Source organism: Papaver somniferum, chromosome 8 (assembly GCF_003573695.1).
Source record: "Papaver somniferum cultivar HN1 chromosome 8, ASM357369v1, whole genome shotgun sequence".
NCBI classification, from domain to species: Eukaryota; Viridiplantae; Streptophyta; class Magnoliopsida; order Ranunculales; family Papaveraceae; genus Papaver; species Papaver somniferum.
This window is the reverse complement of record NC_039365.1, coordinates 38,373,713-38,380,002: the sequence shown is the minus strand read 5'-3', so window position 1 is coordinate 38,380,002 and position 6,290 is coordinate 38,373,713. Positions and strand designations below refer to the sequence as shown.

The 6,290-nt window shown below is 38.8% G+C and overlaps 2 pseudogenes; one reads left to right on the top strand and one right to left on the bottom strand.

The window, feature by feature from the left end:
- Window positions 1-563: 563 nt before the first annotated feature.
- Window positions 564-663, bottom strand: LOC113307240 (annotated as a pseudogene).
- Window positions 664-4,734: 4,071 nt separating this feature from the next.
- Window positions 4,735-4,834, top strand: LOC113307244 (annotated as a pseudogene).
- Window positions 4,835-6,290: the final 1,456 nt, after the last annotated feature.

The following is a 6,290-nucleotide window of genomic DNA, read 5'->3' as shown; positions in this document are numbered from 1 at the left end:
TTTGCTTACCCTTCCAATTTATAAAATTCTATTGTATGCCTGAACGTAAAAGAGACGCACTAGGTAGATTTGTTAAAGATAAACCTAGTAGTTCGAAGCGTCTCGATTACCTTAATATAGAGAGTACGACTTTTGAAGAGTCTGTTTTTGAACGTCCTTTGACTGAGGAGAGAATCCATGTTGCTCCGATAGCGCCAGAATGACAACTTTGAAAGCTTTGTTGAATCCAACTAGGACTACTCGTCCCTCATGTATCAGGTTAGCTGAGACGGAAGCAACTTATGAACTTAAACCTAGGACCTTACAGCTGCTCCCAATCTTTTTAGGGAAAGAAAATGAAAACCCTTATTTCCATGTTAGGGACTTTGAGGAAATTTGTAGTACCCTCAGGATTAGAAACCTAGATGATGATGCTTTGAAACTTAGGTTATTCCCATTTTCCCTGAAAGATAAAGCTAAATCGTGGCTATATAGTTTGGATTCCGGGTCAATCGAAACGTATGAACAACTTACATCTGCCTTTTTGAACAAGTTTTTCCCTAGGCACAAAACATCGTCTATTAGGACGCAAATCTGCACGTTTTCTCAACAGGAGGGAGAAACTTTGTATAGGTATTTGGAAAGGTTCAATGATTTATAAGCCCAATGTCCTCATCATGGTTTAGAAAAGGTTAGGTTAGTTCAGATCCTTTATGAGGGTTTAGATTATCCCACCACAACCACAGTAGAATCTATGCGTACTGGTGGATTTGAGAACCAAACAGTTGATGACGCGATGACATATTTGCATGAAGTCGCTGAAAAGACCCAACAATGGGAAAGTAGTAGGGGACCCCAGAAAACAATTCTTCTCAGCAGAAGAAACGTTAATAGGGTAGAAGGAGGATATGAATCAGATACCAAAATTGTTGTTATAGCGAAAAGGTTAGAAGCTTTAGAAGTGGGTAACACTAGTGGTAGATTGGATCCTCTTTGGGAAGGCCGGAATAATGAAGAGCAAGCCAATGCTCTATATAATAACACTAGGGTTGATAATCGTCAGAAGTTTGACCCATATTCAGAAACCTATAATCCTGGTTGGAGGAACCATCCGAACTTTTCATGGTCTAAGGGCCAGAGTCAGGGTCAGTCTAATAATTCTAATGCTCCCCCAGGTTTTGGCTACACTAGGAATATATCAGGCCCAGAAAACAAAACGACTAGCTTAGAGGAATCTATTACGATGTTAGCAAAAACTTAGGAAATGTTAGCACAGAGCCATGTTAGTTTTCAACATGAAACCAAGCAGAATTTTCAAACTAATGCTCAGAGCCTTGCTAAGTTAGAACTTCAAGTCGGCCAAATAGTTAAGACCTTAAGTGAGAGAGATAATGGTAGGTTCCCTAGTCAGACTAATCCCAATCCTAGAGGAGTTCATGAAGTAGGTACAAAACCATCGAATCAATTGAATGCTATTAGAACCCTTAGGAGTGGTAGAATAATAGACAATCAGGTAACCATGTCCGATAGTGAACATATTGTAGTTCACCCCTCAGAATCTCACCTCTCAGGACTAGTAGCTGAGGAGACTGATAAAGTTTCTGATGATGTGAATTCGGTTCCTGAAAGGTCTGAATTTATGCTTAGAGCCCCATTTCCTCAGCTATTAGTACCAACAAAGAAGGAATCGAACTTTAATGACATAGTGGAAGTTTTTAAGCAAGTTACCATAAATCTTCCTTTATTAGATGCAATTAGAAAAATTCCTGCTTATGCCAAGTTCCTTAAGGATATGTGATGTGTTTTCAAGTTGTTGTAGTAAAAAGGTTCGTTGAGACTTGTGAAAGCTGATTTTAGACTTAATTTTAAATAAAAATATAGGAAACTTAAATAAAAGAGATATGAAAAATATGGAGAAGACTGGGGCTATGGATTCCACTAATTACCAATATCTAAGTGATTTTATATTCTCTAATTATAATTATGCAAATCCTTCATTCAAATTGATTCTAAATATTGCAAAAGTTGATTTTTTTTAGAAATAACAATTGTAAATCGAAAGTATGGGACATCAAAACCATAGGATAGCATGCTCCATCAATTGAAATAAAAATTGTTTAACAAAAACCATTTTTTTCTATTTATTTATCAAGGAAAATAATCATATAATAATTGCATAAATTAAATAAAAAAGAGATTACCACATTTTATTGGCGAAATAGCTTCCTCCGTCTCCCCAGAGGATGGGTTTAGCTCATCATTGTATAAACTTGCTCAAAGTATTGATCCATGCTCAACATTTGTTTACAAAGATGAAATGGAGAGAAAATAATGAAAAATCGGGTGTTTGCAACGTTTATAATTGTTGCAAAACACTGTTACAAAGAACGATAGAAAAGAACTGCCGTTGTTTTATCTCTGCGACCCTCGTGTGTCTGTCGTTGTCACTGTTGATAAACGACTTCCTCTGGTGGTCTTTTGTTCTTCGTGTTCTTCCTAGCAGCAGCAGAAAAGTTTTCTCTGCAACACGATCAATCTCCTCTGTTGTTCTAAACTCTTCCCAACTCTCCAGACCCCCTCTATGAGTCCCCAACACCCTATATATACCCAACATAACCTCAAAATATCGCATTAAACTCTCAAACATTCTCTCATTACTCGGGTGATACAAATTATTTTCGGGGAGATTTTCTTTCCATTTTTGTTGTTTCCACGCGCCTAGAGATGTATTACACACTCTATCTCATTCATATCATCTTCCATAACAGGATAGACTCTCTCCAACATGTGATAAACTCTCTGCAATTCAACTAAACCCGTGAAAACTTCATGAAGCTCTGTTTTTATCCACGCGACGATTATGCCAAATTTGTCCAAAATAAAACCCATACCAACGTTATATAGTCATATCGCGTCCACCCATGAAGTTTCAGCGATTCATTCTACCTCTAACCCATCCAAAATCTGCTCGAAAAAATATGCCAGGGGTGAAACTCTTCTTCCCACCAAAAATGAAATTTGAAATGAAGAAGAAGGGTTGCCCCCTATCCGGTCTTGGGGTGCCTTCAAGAAATGGGTGCTATAGAAAAATTTGGATGCTGAGGATGAATTTGGGCTACGCATAACCTTGGGTGTCCCTTAGTCAAATCTAGGGTCCGTATAGCAAATGTCCTCCGGGCGCTTTCCGACAACTTTTCGAGCCAATTTTTTCCAAAAAAGCTTATTGGCCAAAAAGACCTACAAATAAATAAAACACCATAATAAGTACAAAAATGAGCCCTAACAATATATAGGATAACAAAATCCACTGGATAAATAAACTTGTCAACCTCTATGAGAACATCCTCGATCACACCACGAGGAATTTTAACGGACCTATCAGCTAACTGAAGTGTCATCTGGGTAGGTTTCATCTCACCAAGTCCTAGGTTAAGGTACACATGATATGGCAATAAGTTCACACTAGCTCTTAAGTCAAGCAACGCTTTCTCAACACGGTATTTACCTATTGTGCAAGAAATGGTAGGGGACCCTGGGTTTTTATACTTAGGAGTAGTGGTATTCTGAATAATAGAACTCACCTGACTAGCTAGAAAGGCTTTCTTCTGGACATTAAGCTTTCGCTTTCGCGTACACATATCCTTGAGAAACTTGGCATAAGAGGGAATCTGCTTAACTACATCTAGTAGTGGAAGGTTGATATTTACCTGCTTAAAAACCTCCAATATATCATTAAAATTGGACTCCCTCTTATTTGGAACTAGCAGCTATGGGAATGGGGCTCTAGGGACAAAGTCAGGCTCAATATGACCCTCATTGGTCTCTTTAGAGACTCTATCAGTCTCCTCAGTTTCTGGTTCAGAAGGGTGAACTACAACATGTTCACTATCAGGCATGGAAACCTTGTTGTCTATCTCTCTACCACTCCTAAGGGTTTTAATAGCATTCACATGATCATATGGTCTTTCACCTACTTCATTAATTCCTCTAGGGTTGGGTTGAGTCTGACTAGGAAACTTACCTCTTTCTCTTAAAGACTCATTTATCTGACTAACCTGGGTTTTCAACTCGGAAATAGCCTGAGAGTTAGCCTGACCTATTCTCTTATTTTCATCTAAACCTTGAGCAACAGATTGCTGAAACTGCACAGTGTTACGAGTTAACAAAGCAAGAGACTCTTCTAAACTCATAATCTTCTTATCCGAAGGGTTCTGAAACTGTGCCGGAGCTGAAGGATTCTTAGTATAGCCAAAACCTGGGGGAACCTGAGCATTACTAGACTGACCTTGATTCTGTCCCTTGGACCAAGAAAGGTTTGGATGGTTTCTCCAGCCAGGGTTATAGGTTTCTGAATATGGGTCAAACTTCTGTCGGTTATCAAACCTAGTGTTGTTATAAAGAGCATTGGCTTGCTCTTCAATAGCATGGCCTTCCCAAAAAGGCTCATTTCTTCCACTACTACCACTAGAATGACCTAATTCTAAGGCTTCTAACTTTTTGGCTATAGCTGCTATTTTGGCATCTGACTCATGAGATCCTTCTACCCTATTAACATTTCCTCTACTTAGAAGAATTGTTTTCTGGGATTCGCTACTATTTTCCCATTGTTGGGTCTTATCGGCGATTTCATTCAAAAATGTCATCGCGTCATCAACATTTTTATTCTCAAACCCACCTGTGCATAAGGACTCAACCATGGTTGTTGTTGGATAATCTAAACCCTCGTAGAATATCTGAACTAAGCTAACCTTCTCCAAACCATGATGAGGACATTGAGATATCAAGTCATTGAAACTTTCTAAGTACCTATATAAAGATTCTCCCTCTTGTTGGGAAAAAGTACATATTTGTGTCCTAATATACGATGTTTTATGCCTTGGGAAAAACTTATGTATAAAGGCAGAAGTAAGTTGGTCATAGGTTTCAATTGACTCAGAGTCCAAACTATACAGCCAAGATTTGGCTTTATCTTTTAAGGAAAAGGGGAATAACCTAAGTTTCAACGCATCATCACTTAGATTTTTAATTTTCAGAGTACTACAAACTTCCTCAAATTCCCTAACATGAAAATAGGGGTTCTCATTCTCCTTACCTAAAAACATTGGGAGCATCTGTAAAGTCCCAGGTTTCAGTTCATAATTTGCCTCGGTTTCAGCTAACTTGATACAAAACGGACGAGAGGTCCTAGTTGGGTTTATCAAAGCTTTCAAAGTTTCCATTTCTGGCACTACCAAAGGACTAGGAGTACTAGGGGTACTTTCCTCATGAAGAGACAGATTCTCAAAACTGAAGTTTCCAAAAATGAGGCTCTTAAAAGAAGAGTCTTCGAGCTCCCCGCCTTCACAAGAAGAACTACTAGGTTTGTCACTAATCAAACGACCTAGATTGTTTCTTTTCTAAGCCCGTTTAAAAAATTCGGGCATACATTAGAAAAACAAAATCAAAAAGAAAAGTCCTAAAATGGAAGGGATGTTCTATGCAAACACAAACAAGGCTGACTCCACCACAGCAAACCTACTGATTTCTAGCAAACAAAAAGCATGATGGCTCCACTTAGATTGTTTCTAGACCAGCTTCTAATCCTTCGAACGGGAATTCGTTACAATTTAAGAAAACCCCTCTGGAATCAATCCGAGTCAAAGTAAGTTGAATAGAGGAAAGGGAAGCTCGGTGGAGCTTTGATACCCAAGGCCTCACCGGTATTACAAGGCGGCGCAGTCACACATTCAACTTACAAAAACCGCCAAGAACTTCGAAGTATTCTTAAAAGAGTAACCAATATTTTTCGAATGACTTTCCTGTTAAGCTCGTTACCCTATCGGTCTCGTTCTAGTCAAAATTTTAGGCTTAGGTTCGCGTTTGGTGTCGTTTTCCTAAGGCGGGCAAGAAGAGAACAGTGATGAAATCCGAACCCTTATCTTGTATGGCAAGTCCATGCCCTTTACTAGGAAATTAAAGCAGCCGTTTTCAATTCCTCAACGTATATGCATACGAAGGAAGACAGTAACTCGCTGACAGGGGATTCGCGAGTGTTTCGACAAACTTACCTCCCGTACCAGACGGGGGATGAACCTTTGTAGTCGACTCGGGCCACGACTCCTATGTCATGTACGAACCCGAGGGGCGGAGGTGATATCGTAATCACCGTCCTTCTCTGCAAACAGTTTATATATAAACCACCCTTCCGTAGGGTTTAAAAAAATAATGTCCCAAAATTTAAAGTCCAAAGTCCAAAAATATAAAGTGCGAAAGAAAAAGAAAGTCTAAAAATAAAAATGTCTCTCTTTTTTTTTCTCTCTTTTTTTTAAAAA